At 30.8% G+C, this 25,271-nt stretch overlaps 1 pseudogene; it reads left to right on the top strand.

The window, feature by feature from the left end:
* The first annotated feature begins 15,649 nt into the window (after positions 1-15,649).
* Positions 15,650-16,795, top strand: LOC140856177 (uncharacterized; annotated as a pseudogene).
* Positions 16,796-25,271: the final 8,476 nt, after the last annotated feature.

Raw genomic sequence — 25,271 nt, 5'->3', positions numbered from 1 at the left:
TGATTTTTTTTTTTTTCTTCTCTCTAAAGCTTATTTTTGGATCTTTTATTTATAGATGAATTTTTTATATTTTTTTGATAGGAAAAGGAGTCTTAAAATCCTTAGAAAACGTATAAAATCCTTAAAAAGTTTTTTGATCATCGGATGAAGCTTGGACCTCCCAAATTTGATCAAAAATTAATATTTTAATCCTTATCAAAGTCAGATCAAATCGTAGCTGTTCGATCATGTATGGAATTGGTTCTGGGCTGTCGGATAGCGCAAAAGGGTCCTTCTTTCAACCGACAACGAGTATAGACCGTCGGATCTTCTTCAGAATCGATATTAACTGTTGGATCACGCAAAAGAGGCTTCCACAGCCCGTAGATCGCACCTGTGGACCATGTGAGATTTTTGATGGATCGCATCTTGGTTCTGTGGACCGACCGGCTGGTCCACCGTACACTGAAGGCTATTTTTAAGATTTTTAGGATTTTTGGCTCTATTTTTGGCTCTGATTTTTATCTGAAAAATAAGAAAAAAATATATTTAATTTTTTATTAATTTTTTAATATTTTGATACTTAAATTTTTAATTAAATTAATATCTATTTTTTATAAATATATTCTAATTTTATATTTTTCTAAAATTATTTATTTTTATAAAAAAATCTAATTTATTCATGAAATTAGATTTTTAAGAAGATGTTAGCATCATAAATTATCAAAAATACCTTCAATAAATATAAAAATATATCACTTATCAATTACATACGAAGAGGTGTGTCCCTCTTAAATCCTAATGCGCAGACTCCTTTAGGGTTAGTTAGGATAGAGTCCAAGAGGGCTAGGACTTTAGGAGATAGAGTTACCATCCCTCCTTGTGTGCCTCCTTTCTCCACACACAAACTAAAAGAAAGATAATGGTAATCCTCTCTTGCCGTGATTTATTTTAGGGCATGAGGCTTGCTTGGACTAAATCAAAAACTTGGTCCAAGTCCAACAAGATTTGGGATTGAATCCAAACTGATTTGGGCTTCCAAATGAGTCAAAACTTAATTAAGTCTAAATCATTTTGAATTTATGAAACCCAATCTGATTCAAACTTAGACCAAATCCAATCAAATTAAATCTTAATTTAATTTGATTAGGACTCAATCTTATTATTTAATCAAATCAAATAATCTAGTAATAATTATAAATTAGTCTTTCTTTAACTTACTAGCTCTTAGCAAGTCCTCCATGCAACTTTTACAAATTAGTCCAATCATCAATTATATTGATAATTAAATTTTTTTGTGATTCGAAATCATAATTCAATAATTTGATCAGTCAGAACCTCTTTTATGTATGACCTCATAGATTCTATTCTATCTGATAGTGAGATATATTTTGATTTATATCGAAATATCATTGAAACTTTTTTTAATAGATTGAAATAATTCTAACTCACTGATTGAGAATTATTGACCATCAAAATAATTCTCTTTGGTCTCGCAATCCATCAATGACATCTAGTAGTATGTAATGATAATTCAGTAGAACAGAAAGAATGAATCTTTAGATGTAGTTACCGTATATTCAGTTCTTCTATCGTGAGTTTCGATGAGATAGAGGTTATGAAAAATTCATCAAACCTCATCATCTATCATATGTAAGATTTATTTGACTTGATTTCTTATGTAAAAATTATAAAAATATTTTTCTATCATTCACTCTGTCCTGATCAAGATCTTCTGAACTCAGTCTCATAAATCACATTGAACTTCTCATTTTTTACTAAGATCGATAAATTCTATCTAAGTGCACATCCTACTCCTATAATGAATCTACTGTAGTCAATCTATACTGCAAGAATCTGAATGGCTAGAGTCAAATATATGTACAATCAAACTACAGCAATCTCCTTGTGAATAGTCGAGGCACCACAGATCAAAGAGCTAGTCACACCACTACAATATCGAGAGAGTCACTAATAAGTGAGTAGACCTCCAAGTGACTTCTCATATTGGTCACACTCAGTATCTTTATTTTCTAACAAATATCTGTACTCTCATTTTAATATTTTCATAATATAGACTCGAGGCTCATCTACTCAAAAAAAAGTGATTCGGGCATCAATCTAATTAGATCAATCAGTATCTCCATGATGATCTATCGATTAAGAGTAATTTAAGAATAAACCATCAATGATACATACCTTAAATTTTTAACTCTTGAAAATATGTATCATCATCTTATTAATTCTCTGGACGATTCATGGACATATACACTACATGGATGAAAATTAACTGTCCTAACTATTAGGTCAAGTATGAAATTATGTTCTAAAAAGAATTAATGTGTCTGTCTGATTGACTTCTAGGATATATATCTAACAATATATAGATATGATTTATAGACTAATATAGTAATTATAAATAAAAAAATACAATCAATGCTAATTTACATTGGTCAATTGAAGACCAACAAAGTAAAAAAATAAATGGCTATCAGTCAGAATTATTTTCGGCCTACAATTGGAGATTCTAACTTACAATTAGAGATCATGTCTCCTTAACAAATAGGATAAAAATTTGATAATTTATATTAATCAATTAAAGACCAAAAAATTAGAAAAATAAATGGCTATCCATTAGAAATGCTTTCTGACATATTCCAATCTATAATCAAGGAATGGTGTTTTCTTTCACACCCCCCTCAAATTGATACTGAGGAGTCAATTACTAGCAATTTCTTAATAAGAAATTGATGTCGATTGTATGATAGCATCTTTGTAAAGATATCAGCAACTTGATCTTTGAAATGCACACATGAAAGCAAAATAATTTGCTGATTATAAGCGTATATAATGACAATCATATGCCCTGATGATTCATGAAAAATTGGATTCTCAGCGATGGCACTCATGTTATCATCATGTAAAAGAGTAGGTGTCGATGGAAAAAATCCAAATTCGGTAATAAGTCTATGTAACCATTTGATCTTAGAGCATGTTGAAGACATAGCTCTATACTCAACTTCGACAAAGGATTTGGAGACCCTTTCTTGCTTTTTGTATTTTTGAGAGATAAGACTTTGTCATAAATAAATACATCAATCAAATGTAGATTTACAAGTATTGGGACAGGTATCCCAGTCCACATCAGTAAAGGCATGTAAGTTTATTAATGAACCTTGGAAAAAAAAGAGTCCATAATCTAGGATGCCCTTGAGATATCAAATAATGCAATGAACAATGGTTAGATGATGGTGATGATGAGAGGTCATAATTTGACTCACGATGTTGACCGCATAAGGATTGTTGGGATGAGTGAAGATGAGATAGATTAAACAACCAACAAGTCCCTTATAAAAAGTAGGATCAGAAAGTAAATTGCCCTCGTCATTTCAAAGTTTGAGGTTTACTTCTATAGGACTATTTACAGAAGATATTTTTGTCATGTTGCCGAGCTCAATGAGATCTTCAATATACTTATGTTGATTAAAGAGGACTCTCCTTGGGGTCTAATAGACCTTCAATCCAAGAAAGTAGCTAAGTAGATCGAAATCCTTCAAATAGAATGTCTATTTTAAAACTTATTGAATATGCTGAATATTGCTGTTATCATTTCCTATGATTAGTTTACCATCAACATAAACAAGGAGAATAGCAATTCCATGTGTAGATTTCTATAAAAATATGGAAGGATCAAACTTGCTTTGATTAAATCATGCTTTAAGAATAATGCCTTTGAATTTAGCAAACGAAGCTCATAGAGCTTGTTTGAGACCATGAATGTTATAGATGACAAACAGAATTAAAGGAAGGTATATATAATCTTTTAAGAGGTCTTATATAAACTTCTTTTGTTAGGTCACTACTGAGAAATATATTTTAACATCTATTTGATATATAAGCCAACTGTATGAGCCAACTAAGGCAATGGTATTGTGGATTGTAATCATTTTAGCAATTGAAGCAAATGTCTCATAATAATCGATGCTGGATTTCTGGCAATTTTTCAAGGCCACCAATCAAGACTTATATCTATCCAAAGTGCCATCAAATTTTAGTTTTACTATGTAGACCCATTTGCATCAAATAGGCCTAACATAAGGAGGGCACGATACCATCTCCCATATTTTGTTGGATATCAGAGTATTTAACTCTTCCTTGATGGCCTGCTTCCAACTATCCTTTTTAACAGCTTGAGAATATGAGTGAGGAACAGAAATAAATGGTAATGCAGACAAGTAGAAAATAAAATATAGAAAACCATAATGGTCAAGAGGATGACTTACACAAGATGAGCGATGAAGGATAGATTCTTGAATATGAGAAGTGAGAGGGCTAGATGTAGAAACCTAGACTATTGAAGTGTTAGCAAAGGGAGAAGGTGGAGCCCTTTGCTTAGAAACTAAACCAATAGCTTAAAACGATCTGCAAAAGAGTCATGGAAAAGATGCAAAATAAAAGAAGCATGAGAGGATACAGATCTATGCGTATCATAAAAAAATTAATTTTCACAAAAACTCACATGTCGAGAAACATGGATCCGTTTAACCTCTGGATCATAACATCAAAATCTTTTTGATTTGCTGCATATCCAAAGAAAACACATCTTGCTACTTATGCAAAAAAAACATTATTCTAATTGAGGAAGATGGATAAAGTAGGTACATCCAAATGTATGTAGCATACCAAAATTTGACTGTTTGTAAAACAAGCAGAAATAAAGTCATTCATTGTTAAAAATTGGAGACAACTGTCTATTGATTAGATAAACAACAATCCATGCTACTTCATCGCAGAAAGTAGATGAGATGGAAGCATTAAGCATGAGAGTGTGAGTAATATTAAGAATATGTCGATGCTTTCATTCAGCAACCTTATTTTGCTAAGTGTAGGAACATGATCTTTAAGAGATGATATCCTTATTTTGAAGAAAGATTTAAAAGTCATTTAAGGTATATTTTCATCAACATAAAATTTTGATTTGAGTTTTAAATTGATTTTCAATTATGGACATAAAGATCTTAAAAGCAAAAAATATATCAGATCTATTTTTTAACAAATATAACTATATAAAATGACTATAGTCATCAATAAATATAATAAAGTACCTATGTTTTGAAATAAAAATCATGGGAGTACACCAAATATCATAATGTACTGGTTCAAAAGCTTTAATGGAGGTATGAGAATGATAAAAAGAGGTAATATCTTAGAACAAAAAAACTCCTTAAGAGGAGTAACTTTATTGCCAAAAGGACCCAAATTAAACATCATTATCAATTTTTGAAAATTTGGATGTCCTAACTTCCTTGCCACAATGTCCATACTTGATTTGAATTATTTTTATGAAAAAAATAGAACAAATAGAGTTATTTTCAATGGCTTGAGTCAAAGTAAAAAGTCATCCCTCTTTATGCTCCCTCGCGATCACTTTTTTAGACTCAAAGTCTTGTATCATACAAGTGGTAGGTGAGAATGAGATTTTACAATTATTTTCGACTAGTTGATGAATAAAAAGTAAATGAGTAGATAATTTAGGAACAAAAAAAAAAAATCTATGAGATTAAGAGTGGTTGAAGTAATATTACCAATTTTGATAATATCAAGATTTGTTCCATCTGCAATATCAAATTTAGAAAGACCATTATAAGAAGACAAAGCTCAAAAACTAATGAGTAAAGAAGTCATGTGGTTGGATGTAGTAAAATCGATATATTAGGACTTAGAGGAATGTTTACCTAAAATTCCTATGGTAGATAAGGTTGATTGAATCATCTATTGAATGGACTCAATAGAGATTGAAGGTTAAATTGTTATAGAGGATTGATTGTCTATAGATAGGGATCTAGATAAAGAAGTCCCTGACAATTCAATATTTGTATAGAAAGCCCTCGCATCTTTATTCTGAGGTCAGCGACAACATTCAGTGATGATGTGCTATTCTTTCTTGCAATAGTTGCAATTTTTTTTTTTTATAATCCTTTATAATATATTCGAATTTCTTGCACGAGTAATATTAGATATTCTAAGGATCACATGATTTAGATACACCATGAGCTGCAAAAGTCATTAATGAAATTTCTCCATGGTTCTCCTGATGAGTTTGAGAAAGATTCTTTGTTCTTCATGCAATACTTCTTTAAAGCAATCTCACAGGTTAAAAATTCACTTTTGATTCATCAGATTAGCACAAACTATCTCAAATTTAGGTCTGAGCTTTATCGCCAAGTCATACATGCATAAATTGATGCTAATATTGGATTCTACTATGTTAATCATCCAACTCATAATTTTTGTATTATTTTTTTTTTCACTTTTTGAATTCTTCAACTTGTAATTCTTTTGGCCTTGTTTTGGTACCATCTACATAATCCTATAGTTCTTATCCCATAATAAAATATCACAGTGTAAATTCCCATGATGAATAATTTTTTCTATTAAGACAAATAAAAATAATAGCAAATTTATTTTGAAAATCTATTTGAACCAAGATTCAATTAAATCAAGATGACCTCAAACAACTAAGGAATCAAGTATAATGTTGCTGTGAGAAGGAGGAAAAGAGAGCGAATCAACCTAGAAATTTTAATTTTTGTTTCAGAGAATGTTGAATGAGTTGCTAGAGGCTGTTGGAGATGATTTTCTCTGCTGGATTGACTGCAAAAACTATCATAGCAAAGAAAAAAATCATCGATGCACATATGATCAGAAAAAGATTCATGGATAAAAAATTATCCCAAATCGAACTTGCTAATTTAATCCAATAGAGTTGCGACTGAAAATTTGGACCAACACTTAGAGGAATAGATCACTCAAGCTAAATAAAAAAATCCAAATACAAAAATCAAAATTACCTTAAGAACCTTGCTTTACTACCATATCAATATCTAGAGCATAAAGAGAATTATAGAGAATTCTAGAATGGTTTGCCTCAAGGTGAGAATTTAGACCGTATATATATATGTTTAGTGTACCAACATAGTAATTATAAATTAAAAAAATACAATCAATGTTAATTTATATTGATCAATTAAAGATCAATAAATTAAAAGAATAAATGGTTGTCAATTAGAATTATTTTCTATCTATAATTAGAGATTTCGGCTTAGAATCATAGACCATGTCTCCTTAACAAATATGCAGAAAATATGATAATTTATATTGGTCAATTAAAGATCAAAAATTTAAAAAAATAAATGGCTATTAATCAAAAATATTTTTAAAAATATTCTAGCCTATAATCAAAGAATCATGTTTGCCTTGACAATATTCACATATCTAATATTTTACATCTACTTTGTCACATATGCAAGATATGTGAATGCTCATTTTAAGAATACGAAGGGATAGATGATATTAATCATAAGTTACAACTTCATTACACGCACACACGCACACGAAAAGTCCATTTTAAGAACACTAAGGAAACAATGATTATGCATGATAATAAATTTATGCAGATATTTTAAGAGTGATAACATCTTTTAGAGAGAAGATTTATTGTACCTTCACATAATAATGGCTTCAAATCTTATATATAATGTCTCAGATTATATATCAAAAAGTTTATAATCCTCTCTTAAACAATCATATTTTATCGACATATATTAGTGAAATTTTTACACTGTAAAATAAATACATGATAAAAAAATCTAATGCATTAGATTAAATAATCATATATATACATACATACATATATATATATATATATATATATATATATATATATATATATATATATATATATATTAAAATAGAGGCTTTACATTGGCAGAGCCTCCATTTGCCATATATTATTTTTAAAGATATTTGTGTAGTTTATAAAAAATGGACATTTTAACACTTTATACTTTAATTCCACATGAAAGTTTATGTGGAGGATCATTTTGTAATTTAAAAGAAAATGAAGGGCATTTCTATGTTATAATATTAATACATTAAAAAAATAAAAATGATATATTAATAAATAAAATAATATATTAATATATTTATAAAATGATATTTTATCAAAAATAATAAAAATATTCTATATATTAATAAAATATATATTAATTTTAAATAATGATATAATGAATAAAAATAATATTTTAAGATAATATATTTTCTAAAAAAGGATGTATCTCATGCATCGCCAAGATAATATGCTAGTATGTATGTATGTGTGTGTGTATATTAAAATGGAGGCTTTGCCAATGTAGAGCCTCCTTGCTTCACAAGTAAATCTCCATCCATCATGTATTAAATCTTGTAAAATGACAATTATTAACTCCATTAATATTTGATGGAAGGTAAACAAAATAATAATATTTATATTATTAAAAGACCATTAAAGGCCTCAGTGATCAACAAGAGAAGGGGGTTGAAACTTCCAAGATGAAGACTTCTTCCCAAACTTTTCGATAAAAATAAATATTAATAAAATAAATATTTTATATATTAGTGAAATATATAGTATTTTAAATAACTATAACATTGATAAAAAAATATTTTAGAGAAGATATGTTTTCTAAAGAAAAGAGGTGGTGTTGACAAAGACTCCCTCCACCATGTCTATGAATAAGTACTCATACATGAAAGGTATTTTTGAAGGATATCTTTTTAGTATAGTAGAAAAGGAAGAGCATTTCAACTTAGATCTTACAACTCTAACAACATTTCTATAGTTAGTTTTTTAATAATCTTAGTACAATAATATTAATAATATTGATGATAAAGTAGCATTTTAATAACAATATATTTTAGAAAAAAATTGTTATTAATAGTTTTGAAAGATTAATAGTGTTTAAGAATATATTAATGTATTGATAAAATGATATTTTTAATAAAACTAATAAAAATATTTGTTAATAAAATAAATATTATTTTTAAAAATTATGCAATTGATAAAAATAATATTCTAAAGATGCTATATTTTTTAAATAAAAGATGTGTCCTGCGCATTGCATATATTTTATGGTACTTAATAAATATATATCTAATACCAAAATATATGTAGTGGACTTTAAAATAAATGATCATAGTTTGAGTGTTTTATTTAATGCATACCATTTTTGTCTACCAAAAAATAATTTGTTGTCATGGTCATGGAATATAACATTCCCATGTGCTTTGGTCCAATCTCAAGCCAATATAATTTAGCTATACTCAAGGTGAAATTAAATTGGTCCTTGAAATCATGTATACTAAACTACTTCAAAATTACATTTGGTTCCTACTTAATGACATTAGATTTGTTTCCTGCTATACTTGGAACCTATTAAAATTGTTCCAACTTGACTCAATTATACTTGTGAGATACCTAATGTGACCTCTTTTCTGGTTATTATCAAGCTTGAGCTGACTATATCAAAGAAAAGCAAAGTTATTACAAAATTCTTATGCAATTTTCTTAGGTCCAAACTTCTCTTCATTTTCCAAAAAATTGACTCCACAAAAACAATAGTTTGCACCATCTTGTTATCTAGTTTCCTTTGATTCAATATAATCTTAACCCAAACTTTCTTAGCATTTTGTGAATCCATGCTCTTTGTACATGTAGTCATGACCAATAGGGCTAAAAGTAAAATTAGTTTGGTTGGAAATCTCAAACCCCAATCAAATTACAATTGAATATTGACCAAGGGAACTAAAGGACTAGTTCCCATGCTAGATTAGATTTAAGTTTAAATTAGAGCTAGCTAAAATTTTGAGAAAGACAAGCTTCTACAATGAGGCTATAGAGAGTATAAGCCAAACGCAGCCATGTTTGACCTTAATCCAACTGATATTGGACTCATACCCAACCATTAGCTAATTAGAGTGGGTTAAACCCATGAAAAATATTTTAGATCCATTCATCTTTTTAGGGCTGACTAAATTAGAATATCCAAATTACTTTAGATCATTCTCATGACCTAGATTAAACTTGAAGTGTTCAAGTTTGAGTCAAAATCTAGTTGGGTTCAGTTAGTACTATTAGATGTATGCCTTAGAAGCCAAATTGACCGTCACATGTAATATGTCTAGTGGCATAGTTTTGTAATTGAATAAAATAAATAGGATTATTTTCTATTCATGTAGAGTTATGTGTCCATAAATTATCCAAAAAATTAATAAGATGATGATACATATTCTCAAAAGTTGAGAATTTGGGATATGTGTTATTGATGATTAATTCTTAAATACTTTCGATCCATGGATCATCACGAGAATGGTAATTGATCCGGTAAGATTGGTGTGCGGATTGCTTTTCTCTGGATAGACGAGTCTCGAGTCTATAGCATGAGGATACGGGAGAGACAATACAGGTGATTGTTAAAGAATAATAGTACCGAGCATGACCAACATGAGTAGTCATATGGATGTCTATCCACTTATCATTGACATACTTGATGCTGTAGTGATGTGGGTAGTCCTCAAACCTATGGTGTTTCGGCTGCTCACAGTGGAGATACTATAGTTTGACTACACATAAATGTGGTCCCTAGCCATATAGATCCTTGTAGTGGATATTTGCTGCAGTAAATTCACTGTAGGAGTAGAGTGTGCACCTAAATAGGATCTATCGATCTTGATAGATAAGGAGTAGTCCTATGTCATTCATGAGACTGAGTTCAGAATATCATGATGGTAAGGTAAATAATGGAAAAGGATTTCTATAGGATTTCACTTATGAACTCGAGTCGATTGAATATTATATATGACAAACGATGAGGTTTGACGAGTTATCCATGACCTCCATCTTGTTGGGACTCATGATAGAAGGATCGAATCACACGATAATTATATCTAAAGGTTTAATATTTTATTCTGTTGGATTATCACTACATATTATTAGATGTCACTGGAGGATTGTGAGACTCGTCGAATATCATCTTGATGATCGATGATCCTTAATGGATAGAGTTGGAATCGTTTTAATCCATCAAAAAGAGTTTCAATGATATTATGATAGAAATTACAGTATATCTCACTATCAGACAGAATAGAACCGATGAGATCACACATAAAAAGATCTTTATCTGATCAGATGGTTGATATATAATTATGAATCACAGAAAGATCTAATTATCAATATGATTGATCTAATGCAATTATTGCAATTATCAAGCTTATTAAGTGTTAGTGAGTTGTAGGAGGATTAATTAGTAATTAGATTACTAATTAGTTTATTTGATTGAGCAATGGGGCTAAAATCAAGACTAATTGAATTGGATTCAATTTAGATTGATTTGAATTTGATTAGATCAAGCCTAGTTGAATTATGAGATAGCTCAATTGCTAGGAAGATCAATTTTTGATTTGATCAGGACTTAGTTTAACTAATTTTTTAATTGGATTAGGATCAAATTAGTTAGATTTAAATTCAAAGTTAGATTAAGATTTGACTTTTTTTTTATGCAACCAAATCTGATTTGATTGAGAATTAATTAAGACAGCAAAAGAAAGCCTAGTTTGATTGGGACTCTCTCTCCTAATGCCACTTAAGAAGGCCCATGCCCCACCCCATGCTACCTCTTGAATTAGCTTGAGAAAAGTCATGCTAAAAGAGGTTTAACGCCACCTTTCTTCCCTTTTTAGATTAGGACAAGTTTAAATTTAAATTGGTTTAAATTTGAGTCCTAATCTATTTAGGTTTGATCTTGTCAAACCTTATCAAAACCCTTATCTCCTTATCCCTTTTGATGCCTATTTGAGAGGAGATTTGTGTGTGAGATGTGAGTTTCTGTATGAAGGATTCACGCTAAAAAAGGCTGCCTCCAACAATTCTTGGATGCCTAAAAATTAGGAGGAGGTGTCCGAGAGTTGGATGCCCCCAAAATCCCTCCTAAAACCCTAATCGAACTCCACTTTAAAAGGGACTTTTGGGCGTGGGTTTAAAGATAGGTTTTGAAGGTGAAAAATTTGATAAGAGATCAGATTTTAGATTTAGGAAAAAGGAGAGGTAGAGTTTCTCTTAGGCACAAAAGAAAAGAAGAAAAGTTCTTCTTAGACATGAGAGAAAAGAAAAGTTCCTTTTTCAAGCATGATAGATCTCTAGCATAGTGATCTTGTGCATAGATTCTAAGAAGAAAAGGAGAGAGTCTCATTATTCTTCATCCCCTCTTCATCCTCCTATTCTTCTTCTTTTCTAAGAGAGTCTTAGAGAAAAGAAGAAAGATTTTCAACTATCAAGAGGCGTCTTCTGTAAGGGAGCTAGTATCTTGGTGAAGATGCAGGCCTCCGATCAGATTTGAGGGCCTCATGTAGATACTTGTAGAGGCTGGATGTGTGTGGCTAATCAAAGATCTCAGAGTATACTATGATTATCAGCTGCGGTGTTCATCGACCTGTGCAAAGGTATGAAAATCGGATCTCCAGTTAGATTTATTTTCTTGATCAAATTTTAGATCGAATCATTCATGTTCATATGTTAGATCCTATTAGGTGGTTTATAGATTAAATCTAAGACATGAAAGATTAAAGTGTTTAATCTATTTTTTTTTTATTTTCACTGCAAATCAAAAAAAAATTTTAAAACATATGCATGAAATGTACCTAATCTAATAAGTACCTCTAGTCAAGTCTTAGAGCTTGCCCAATCAAACTATTATTTGAGAGAGAGTCTTGATAGCAATGCTGAATTTTATGGGAACAGTGGTGCTAAAACTATATATATATATATATATATATATATATATATATATATATATATATATATATAATATATATATATATATATATATATATATATAAATGGAGACCTTTCTATTGAAAGGCCTCTGTTCAACATGTGGGCTTTTGAAAACAAGGGAAGGGAGCTGCGTGGTATCGCCTAAGCTTCCTTATTCGGTCGCTCCAAGCCTCCCACCTAATTGAGACTCCTCTGAGGATGGAAAAATAGCGAAAAAACTAATAAAAAGAAGGAAAATATGGAAAATAAGAAGAAAGAAGCACCGAGGTCAGATGCGGCCTCCACGTTGGGGAGGGAGAGATACTTGGAGATCTCCTCGAAGGAGAGTTCCCATTGGAAGGTGCTGGAGTGACGACGGATGATGCAGTGGTGCTTCCGCCCAGTTGCAGCTGGTGAACGATCTGCTCCTACTGTTGGGGTTTTTCTTTAGGGATGCGGACGTCATTTATAAAAATCCAATTGTAATCCAACGGACACTAAATCTAGCATAAGGAGCATGTCGGAGAGCAACAGCGGCAAGAAGGATTGGATACCATTACTTAGGAGGATTTTAGGTTTTGTAATAAAAATGGCAATTAGCGTGAGAGGGGTTCGGGTTGTATCTTTTGCATGAAAGATCAAAGTGTGATGAAAATGAAGTTGTGGGCTCATCTTGATTGAGAAAAGATGAAAATGTTGATTCAGTTCCACACCCGACACTAGAATGAAGGGAAGAGATGTCACGAAAGTAGTGGTTTTGGAGTACGTTATAGCTCATTCCATGAGATGGGATTCACTTGAGATGCAACCTGCCTTTCTTTTGGTACAAGAATCTTAAAGTATTTTATGATGCGGTAGCAGGGTAATGACGCTAATAATAACAATTAGATTGAAAAAGATATCATAGAATTGAAGGACACTTTTTAGGAGAAACTCCTCTAGCATGATTTTTTTTTTTCTATAAAATTGGAGCTCCAATCCAATCCAAGTCCAATCTTGCCCTTAGCACAATCCAAAAATCATATAAATCTCTTTCTCTTTTATTACAAATATCTTTCCCAAAATAGATTCACATTAAAACTAATTCATCTTTAGGAAGGGTCTTCATGGAATCAGGATTGTCTGACAATTTTTTTTAAATTTTTTTAAATTTTTTAATATATATATAATAGATATAATAAATAAATAATAAAATTAAATATTATTAAAAAAATCACATCTCATGCATCATATGAGTTTATAAGCTAATGTTTAATTAATTTTCATCACAGTCAGCTACCATGCTTATTTTGCCAATCACATAGTCTCTCTAAAAATCTGAAATATCAAGAAGTCCCTTTGAACTATGCTGTTAGATAGGAACCCACTTAACTAATAAATGCAGGGTCCTTGCCCTCCACGACACGCAGACCCCATTGGTAAACTCTTAAAAATCCCACTCAGCAAAAAATCCATATTTATTGGTAGGATTTGGATTTCTTTTTTAACATAGAAATTCTACTGATGAAAAAAAGAAAAAAATAAAAGGAGAGAATTAATTGGATTCAAAATTTATATCTTTTTAATTCTTATATGTAACAAGATACAACTAGGATTTAGATTTATTTTCTAAAATACAAATTTCACTCAAGAAAAAGAGATATAATTGGGATTTCAAATTTACATTTTTTTTTATTGCCACTTTGTGATAAAGTACATCTCATATTTTTATTTTCTTTTAAAAATATCAATCTCATAAAAAAAAGGAAACGTATAGAGTTAATCACAAATTAGAATTTTGTCCCTCTCCTTTCAAAGCTAACCCTTTTTGTCCCTTTTTTTTCCATTTTTTTACATAAATATCCTTTTAAAAATTTAGATTTACATGAATATCCTCCTAAAATCACAAATTACATCTATAACCTCATCAAATAATGTTTTTGCATAAATACCCTAACATAATTGTTCTTTGGATGCCATTAATAAAAAATATAGTTATTTAAACTAAAAATTAATTAGGATCCTAAAATTATATTTTTGTCCCTAGAGAGATGAATAGGTCTTGCCAGGGAAACCAGACCTATTTGGGCATTTCTGATCATGATTTTCTTCTTCCCTCTGTGATCTCTTAAACACCGATTTTTTCCTAACCAATCTTGATTTGATTTTCCACCATCGACGGCCTATCTCTCTCTGTTCCCCCCACCAGCCCTTTCCTCGATGCTCATCATCCTAGTGCCTTTCATTGTCGATCCCTTCCCATCACTAGAGATCATCACCACTATCTTCTCTTCATCAAAATCATTCACTACTTTGTTCCCTTCGAAGCTTTCCTTGCCACTGAAGCTCTCCTTGCCATTGGATTCCAAGCTTTTAAACTCTTCTCTTTGCAAGTTGATCTACAGTCCCTCTCATTGCCAATCCCTTCTTGTTGCAAGGAGATCATCGTCGCTATCTTCCCTTTGCGAAAGATTTGTTCGCCACTCCATTCCCTTCGTCAGAGATCGAAACTCGATGCAGCTTCTGAAGAGTTCTTCTCTTGGTTGCCAACTTGGTCTCCCTATCTTTCGAAAAAGATTATCCCAATGAAGTTGTTCTTTTTTGCTGGAGCTCTCCTTGGCACTAGAGTCCAAGCCTCTGTACTCTTTTCTTCATGAGTTGATCCTTGGACTTGATTTGATGGCTAAACTCCAAGTAAAATAATAATTACTTTTAAGTTAATACGTTTATTTGACCTCTAAGATATGGGGAGGTCAGCTGATGTTATGCTGTTCATGCAGCTTTCAACTCATTATTGTGCCTTCTACAATTGGCCATTTTGTAGAATTTATTGTTTGACCACTTTATTGCATCATAGCTACTTATTTGCTATTTTGCTTGTCTCTTATTTATGGTGCAATTATATATTAGATTTGCTCTTTTATATATATATATATATATATATATATATATATATATATATATATATATATATATATATATATATATATATATATATATATATATATATATATATATGTTATATTATTCATATTTATTTATCCCACGTACAGGCTTCTTAAAATGGAGTAGCAACTATTCAAGTTGGAGGTGAAATTTGGAGGATATTTTAAGAAGGTTAAGAATTCTATAAGAATGAAGTACTATTTTGGGAGACAAAAGAACTGATTAATTGATGGTGACTACTATTGCTTCAAGGACCTATATGATGATATAGTGCATACCTTCAATTTGAATATTGAAAAGATCATAAAAATTTGATCTATAGTTCAACATTTATCACTTAAATCTTACATGATATTAGACAAAGATCATAAATTGACAAATTTATTTGAGGAGTACAAGAATTTAAAAGAGTGCTTCTTATTTGCCATAGGCAAGATTAATAATATATAACTTTCGCAATCAACATTAGGTAGCTAAGACCAAATTGAAATATATAGAAGTATTGCAACTATAATAGAAGAGATTCAAGAGGATGAGCTAAGAGAGAACTAAAGGTAGAATCAAAGTGAGCCTCTAGCTACCATAGGCATTAATATCTTAATTGGTGCTATTGAAAATAATGACTTTATTGGGGTGAATGGTAAAACTATATTTCAAGAAGAGTAAGAAACAAATATTGGAATTTATAGTTCTGAGAGTAGTTTTCGTAGTATTTATAATAGTAATTCTAATGATGATGATGATAAAAATATTATAGAGTATGAGCGAAATATCATAGAGAGACATATAAGATGGATAATTAGAATCCTAATATTATCCTAGGAGTGAAATATACAAGTTGAGAATAGCTCTAGATGGAACTGGGTAAATATGCGATACTAAATGAATTTGCTATAGAAATTTTTAAAAGAGAGCTAGGTAGAATGACGGTGACTTGCAAAGATGAAACTTGTAATTGGAGGCTCCAAGCTTTGCTACTAGATGATGATCATATATTTCAAGTATTATAGTTAAAATTTTGATCCTTTATGTTATAGTGTTTATGAAAAATATTGCATACGCTAATATATTGCTGTATTTACATATGCAGGTCAAAATATTGAATGAGCCTCATACATGCTCATCTATGAACAAATGTGGCACAAGATGGTGAGACAATTTTAGATATATGATAGGATGATTGGTTGGCTAAGAAAAGAGGGTGATTGTTTGGCTAAGTGCTCCTATATAAGGGACAATATTATGGAGTCATTCAATGCCTAGATTTCTAAAACTCGACATAGATCAGTTATTGATTTATTGGATGTTATAAGATAAAAAATTATGATGAAGAAATAGAAGCACGAAGGAGAATGGTTGCTCACTGAAAGAAAACTTTAATTTCATGTGGTAATGAAGTATATAAGAGATATCGGCCTTAAGTTAAGTGATTATAATGTTTATACCATCGATTAGTGATTATAGAGCAAAAGTAATTGAGACTAATAGAAGACATAAATAATCCTCAATGAATAAAGGTACTCTTATTGTTTGTGGGAGGTGTTGGGCATTCCTTATGTGCACCCTATAGCTTTTATTTGTAGTATGAGAGGTGCAAAGTTAGAAATTATATCTTAGAGTACTTCACCGTTGCAAAGTACAAATTGCCTATACATTAGATATTGGACCATTACCTAACAAGTCCCAATGGATAAAAGTTGATATTGAATGCAAGGTGTTGCCCCCAAAGCTCAATCTAAGACCTCTAGGAAGGCAAAAAAAGAAAAAGAGAATTAGAGACATAGATGAGAATACATCGAAGAAGATGCACAAATGCGAGCATTGAGGTGAGTTTGGGCATCGTACAAAGACTTGCAAAAATCCAGTAGTGGAGGAATCATAAGCTTTAGTATCCTCATTTTCTGCATCGAAGAAGTTTGGGAGGTAACATATAACACTATTCTATCTTAATGATGTTTGTCATTTATCACTTATAATTGAAATATTGTAGGCCTAAAAGAAATGATTTAAGAAAAAGAATATCAATTATAGTTTTTGAAGCACCAAGAGGACAAAAAAATAAAGGGCAACCCTGCAAGCAAGCTAAAAGAATGGAAGTTTTAGTTGAAAAAGATAGTATCTACCCATAATCTTTATATATATATATATATATATATATATATATATATATATATATATATATATATATATATCATAACTTCTGTATCTTATTTGCTTTCAAGTTATTTAGATCGCTGTTATAATTATTACTAAATATAATTTATTGATTGATATAGAATTAATTCTCATACTTAGTTTTTTCATTCTCATACTTAATTCTCATACTTAGTTTTTTTATTTTTTTCATAATTATTAGTAAACATAATTTATTGGTTGATATAGAGTTAATTCCTATACTTAGTTTTTTTTCATTTTTTGCTAATTGTAGATTTGATCGCATGTTTTACTGGAGTAGTGGAAACTATGTTGGATATGGATCAAATCTTTTTCTTTAGCAAATTAATTTATTCTACAATAATCAAGATGATATCCTTACAATGAGATAATATTTTTTAATTATCTTCATGTAAATAAATTTTTTGATTTATCAAAAACATTTACTTCTTCATTTTATATTATGCTTATTATGCTTGGATTCCAACATGGCTTTACATTTGGTCTCTTCCAACTATTCTTCACCAATTCTAATATCTAGTCTGCATCTAAATGACTACTTATAGACCCCTGCATGTATTGGATCAGCAATAGACACAGGCATTTTAGGTTCTGTTAGATGTGTGATCTGAAAAGTCAATTATTGGCTGGCACATTATAATTTTTCTAAGATATAAGTTTATACTTAATTTATTGAAATTATGGATAATTATTTTCATTCTAGAGTAATGTGTTCTAGAATTATCCAAGAAGTTAATGGTCAATGATATATATTCTCAAGATTTAAAAATTTAAGATATATGTCATTATGGATTAATTCCTAAACTACTCCCAATCGATAATCATCACAGAGACGGTGATTGATTCGACTAGATTGGTGCATAGATTGCTTCTCTTTAAGTAGATGAATCTTGAGTCTACAATATAGGGACACTGAAGTGAGAGTGCAGGTAGTTGTTAGAGAACAATGATACAGAGTGTGATCAAGAACGAGACGTCACATGGATGCCTACTCACTCATCAATAACTTCTCGATGCTATAGTTGTGTGAGTAGTTATTTGATTTGTGGTGCTTTAGCTGTTTACAGTGGGATTGCTATAGTTTGACTACACATAAACATATCTTCTAGTCATTTGAATTCTTGTAATATATATTGACTGCAGTAGATTCACTGTAGAAGTAGAAGTGCACTTATAGGGGATCATCGACCTTAGTAGTTGAGGAGTAGTCCTATACAATCTAAGAGGTTGAGTCCATAAATCTGTAGCCACAGTAGCATGATTATGGAAAAAAGTTTTTATGAAATTCACTATTGAACTTGAGCTAATTAAGTTTGGCATGGCGGATGCTTAGGGTTTGACGAGATTCCATGACCTGCATCCTGTTGGAACTCTTGATAAAAGAACTTGATCACACAGTAACTATACCTAAGGATTTATTTTTCTATTCTGTTGGGTTACCACTACATACTACTAGATATTACTAATAGATTATGAGAACTCACTATGATTATTTTCGGCTCAACGATCTATGTTGGGGTGAGTTGGAATTGTTTCAGTCCATCAAAAGGAGTTTCGATGATACTGTGATGGAGATCATAGTATGTCTCACTATTAGATAAAATAGAATATGGAGAATCACACACAAAAAGAGTATGACCTAATCAATAGCTTGGATCATGATCAAATTATCAATTGAATTGATGATTTGAATCAATTTGTAAGAATTACAAATATAGAAACTACTAATTATTAGTATCAGGGACTTAATTGCAAGTGTTACAATGTAATTAGGCCTAATTGAATTATGGATCAAGTCTTAATTAATTTAAATCAAATTTAATTTAATTATATTTGACTTAATTTAAGATTAATTGAGTTTAATTATTCAAGTTGGACTTAGATTATAATCTTGATTAGATCAGGATTGACAGTCTTTTCGAATATGATTCGAATCGAGCTCGAATTGAATTTGAATCGAGCTCGAATTGAAACCTAATCAGATTAGGTGCCTAAGCCTAGGTTTACTGGACTTCTCTCTCCTTTTTGGTTGATAAGAAGGAGGGTGGGGCATTGAAAATGCCATCCCCTTTTTTTTGTACACATGAAGATATGAGGAGGCACAAGTTGGCAGCTCCCCTTTCCCTTTGGATAAGAACTAATCCAATTTGAATTCAAATTTGATTTGGATAAGCTCTTATCTGATTTTGGGCATTTGGATTATAGGGGAATTAATTTTGCAACAAAAATAAAAGGAGATGAGATTTGGCGTGCATAGAGGTTTTGTTTCGGATGTGATTCATTGGTGCCGCAACATCTCATCTCCAAGCCCCTTTCCTCCCTTCTTCTATCTCCATGCTCCACTTCTCCTTAGATCTGTCTGAGAGAGAGAGAGAGAGATTAGAGAGAGAGAGATAAAGAGAAGAAAAAAAAAAATTTCTCTTTTTGATGGTCTAGTTCAGATCCCATCAGATCAGCATGAAGAGTTCGTACTGTAGATTTTGTCCTTTGAGATCTAGAAGAGGCAGATTTAAATTCAAGTTAAGGAGCGAGGTCTGTAAGGTATTAGTACTCTGATGGCCTCAGTGCTTCGATCATATCATCTCCATATAGATATCAATAGAGATCGGACACTTATGCAGCTACGACAGAAATCCTGGACATCCATCGGATTCAATCTGAGTAAGAGGAAAGGATAGTGATTAAGGTAAGCAATTTCTATTCCTCTTCTGATTTTTATTTTTCAGATCTAGTATATATGATTTTATTTCATGCATAAGAACTAGATGCAGATATTTTATACTTTAGATTAGATTTAAAATATATTAGATTAAATTAGTTAATCTATACTTCCACTGAAATTTTGATTTTTGAAAATCTGCATGCAAGTATGTAAACACCTAAAAATCCTTCAAGTGGTATTAGAGCCAAATTTTTTTTTTGCTTGAAATAAAATCATTAGATCTAAAATTTATGATCGTGTATGTGATACATGTGGTAGATCTAAATTATTGTGTATGTGATACATGTGGTAGATCTAATTTTTTTTTGTATATGATACATGTGGTAGATCTGAATTTTATGTATATGATACATATTGTAGATCTAAATTTTTATGTATATGATACATGATATCGATCTAGATTAGATTGAAATCTTAGTAGCCTAGTACTTTTCAAGAACCATGGTAAAGGCCATCCTGCCATAGAAAGCTTTCTATCTATGGTGGAAGGGGTGCCTGCATGGATTAAGAAGAAGAACCGCAAAAGGAAGAACTTACTTTTTTATAAAATCCTAGATCCAAAAATCCTAAGATCTATTTGCATATGTTGTATTTTAAGTTGTTTAGATTAAAAAATTATTTTCATATTTAAACTAGAACTTTTAATGATGCATATATAATCTGAAACCTTGAAACCTATTGTTGGCATGCTGCTGAGTCGACTCATTTTGGTTCGAATCGACTCAAGATCCTTTTGAGCCAACTCATTTTTGTTTGAATCAACTCGAGTCCCTGTTGAGCCAGCTCATTTGCAAATGAGCTGACTCAATTGTACAAATCAAGATTTACAGGATTTTTATTCGTCATAGGTGAGTTGACTCAAATGGGTCCAACAGCTAGCCCACTCTATCCCTCAAATGTGGCATTTTGGTCTATGGTTTGCATCATTAAGTTTATAATGACCTAGAGTTTTTTATTTTTTTGCATGAATCTTAAAGCAAAAAAAAAAAAATATTTTGAACCCCACATGCTGAGCATGTGAGGCAGAAGAGGACTCTAAATGGAGTCCATCTCCTCTTCGAATCTGATTTGGAAAGGGGTCCTGGGGTGGATCAAACTTCAGCAAAAACCTTAGGATTCTCATTTATATATTCTCCTAGCCCTCTTCCTCGATGCATCATCCAATTTACTATCAAATCACTAGTGAAATCAAAGATTTATTGAATTCCTTCCATCGAGTATTTCTAGCAAGTTACCATCGATTCATCATGGGAGTTGAGGTATCGACCCTCTATCCTTCTTCATCTCTTCTTTTTTGAACCCCACAAAGCCTTTGATGATCGAATTTAGTTATTGGCCGTTGGATTTCCTAGGGGACTGGACCTCTCCTATTTTTTATTTTTCTCTTCCATCAGAGCAATCGCCGTCACTGGATGTGGCTTGTCCTTAGTTGCTGAGGGTCAGACCATCCTATTAGAGCCGTCGAGGTCCACAACTATCATGGATTATCGTCGAAGGAGTCACTATGGATGGTGGTCGACTTAAGAATCCCTTCCCCTATTTTCTATGATAAAGAAAGAGAAAATGAGAAAAAAAGGAGAGACGAAAAAGAAAAAGAAAAAGAAAGAAAGAAAAAAGAGAAGAAAAAGAAAGAAGAAATTCTCCTCTTTTCTCTCTCTATTGAACTCTTTCTTTCTCTAGTTTCTCTCTCTAAATTTATTCTCTCTCTTCATAGATTTCTCTCTCTAGAGATCTTATGGATTAGTGGAGGGTCCAAGTACTTACGTAATCAAGATTAATTGGTGACCTTGAGAGGCATTTTGGATTAGTAGTATTATGACCATCTTCCATAATTTTTCATGGTCCATGATCACTTATAATTTTTATGTTGATCTTGAGAATATAGAGGTACAACTATTTGTACAAGAAGGTGTTGAGTAGAACATCTCATTTTCGAGTTCATGAATCGAGAAGTTCATCGATTATTATATTTGAATCAATCACTGATAGAAATAAGAATTTTTAGACATGAATATCGATATATATTTTATTTTTGTACTACATGATTTTAGTTTCTCGTGACTAATATTTGTTTTATAATGGTCGGTATGATTAATTATATTTTTTGTATTATATATTTGTATCAAATATTGATGGTTTTTCGGATGAGTTGGGTTATGGTTCTATCTATTGAAAATCTTGAAAAAGAATATATTATGATACAATATTTTTTTGATATAATTGAGATTTAATAAATTGATGATTAAAAAAAATATTTAGACTAGCCATGTTAAATTGCGAATGATCTCATCATGGACAGGAACGTGACATTGATAATAACTGTCATAGATAGAAATATGGCACTGAGAATAACCCGCTATGGATATGAATATAGTACTGAGAATAGTCCCACTATGGATAAGAATGTGGTACTTAAATTTGTCAGTCATGAGCTGGAGCGTGACCATGATTAGTGCAAAACTCTAAAGATAAATGTTAATTGATCCAAATCATGTTAATAAGATATGAATGATAAAATATGAAATCACAATTAAGTAAAAAAAGTTTTACTTAACGATATATGCATAGCATATCAATTTTGAAAAAGATGGATATTTGATGGTATATAATACATATTTTTGTATATATTGATATTAAATTATATTGGATACTTGACATGAAATTTTATGATTGATGTTTTTTCTTAGATAATATTTATTTTTTATTTTTAAATTATATTCTTATATTGGTGTAAGTGTGTGGAGATTCTTACTAGGCTATAAAGCTCACCCCCTCGATTCTCTTTCTTTTCAGATTTGTTAGACACATACATTGGTTGAGTTGGGCATGAATAAGAGTGCTAGATTTATTAGTATCATTAGTCAGTTTAGTTTCTGATACTATAGAACACTTGAATCATTGTAATTGAACAAGTTAACTATGTCCTGATGAATCTATTTAGTTGATAAGCTTGATCTTTATTTATTAATTCTAGAAATATTTGATTTTTATTTATCTTAGGGTCTTGCATGATCTCTAGGGTGACACTCTATGATTCATATGGTTGTGTTACATGATCAAACTAGATGTTGGGTTCGAGACATGAAAGAGTGATATCAGAGCTTAGGTTATGATCACTAAAAAGATTTTAGTAATATTTAAGTATAAAGTTATGATTACTAAGGACATGATAGAAGTAGCAGAAATTAATTAAGAGCTAATGTTTAAGCTTATTAAGTATTATGATAAATTTATACATAGAAGTTGGAATACGATGAGGCGATTGATGTTTGACTTCAATAGGTTGAATTTGACCTAGGATGAGAGTATGAGATGTTGATTATGAAATTCAGTATATTAAATGAGTTGGTTATATGGTATCATGTATATTTATGCAATTATCATTTAAGTGATTTGGAATCCCTATATTGATATGTGCATGGATCTTGATAGCCTTCTAGTTTTGTCATTAATTATTTGGTTGCAAATTTTGGATTTATCAAAAAAAAGTTGTTTGGGGTATAGCCTATGAAAGAATTTGATTGTATGAATGAGGAATATCCTTCGAATATTGAATATCATGTATGAAACTTACATATAGATAGAAACTATATTTGGTTCTATTGATGGATTTGACTTTATTATAAGGACATAGGATACATATATTAGTTAGAATTTTTAGTTATTTAAATTATCATATTTGGATCTGATTACTTAATTTTTCATATATTAGTTGGAGATTTTTGGGTTATATTGAATTTTAAGTTGAAAGTTTACTTTTCTGAGTTGATCTAAGATATTTTGCTATTGTTGTTAAATTGAATAAAAAAATTAATTTTGTAAAACTTAAATGAGTTTAATATATAAGAGATAAGATTTCATAAGGGTTTATCGATCGATGCTTAGGATTATAGTGAAGGAAGCTTTATGGGAAATAGCCAAGTTAATTCTACTCACAGGGATATTGACTTGATGTCTTCTAATTTATTGGAGATTTAAGTTAATTCTTTTTATAGAGAAAGATTGGTTTGGAATTGTTTCATTGATTGTCCAATAAATTTAGGATTAATTCACTTCAAATTAATTCACGATATATTGGATTCTAGATGAGTGATGAGCTTATGCAATGATTTCAAATATATAAAGTGGATTAAGATTTAATTAATATGGTATACTCAAGACATAGTAAAGATAAAGAAACTTAAAGTTTTGCTTTTAGTTCTATCAAAAAAAAAATGAAAAGATTGGATCTTTCTTAGATTCTAATGTAAGGTGATATTTTGTCAGCATTCATTTGATAAACCTACAAAATTTGATAAATTTCAATCAGATTGTGTAGCAAACATGTGATGGTTTATGTTATTTTTAATCAAGTCAAAAATATTACAGAACTTGAGTTTCTAGTGAAGGAAGCTATTTAGGAGAAAGATGATATAACAATTTTATACTCTTAATATTTTGGCTTTGTAGTGTGCCAATTTTGAGGATAAAGTTATTTTAAGATAGGAGAATATAAGGATCTAAATTTTTTTATTTTTCCACATGAATATTAAAGTAGGAAAAAAAATATTTTGAACCTTGTGCGTTGAGCACATGAGATGAAAGAGGACTCCTGATGGATTCTATTTCCTCTTCGAATTTGATCGGGAAAGGGGCCTTAGGGTGGATCAAACTCCAGCGAGAACCCTAGGACTCCTATCTATAAATTATTCCATACCTCTTCCTCTATGCATCGCTCGATTTGCCATCAAAATGCCAGCAAAATCGAAGGTTTATTGGATTTCTTCCATTGAGTATCATTGATTTATTGTACAAGTTGAGGTATTAATCCCCGATCCTTCTTCATCTCTTCTTTTCCAAACC

The sequence above is a fragment of the Elaeis guineensis genome, chromosome 3 (assembly GCF_000442705.2).
Source record: "Elaeis guineensis isolate ETL-2024a chromosome 3, EG11, whole genome shotgun sequence".
NCBI classification, from domain to species: Eukaryota; Viridiplantae; Streptophyta; class Magnoliopsida; order Arecales; family Arecaceae; genus Elaeis; species Elaeis guineensis.
This window is presented reverse-complemented; position numbering and strand designations above follow the sequence as displayed.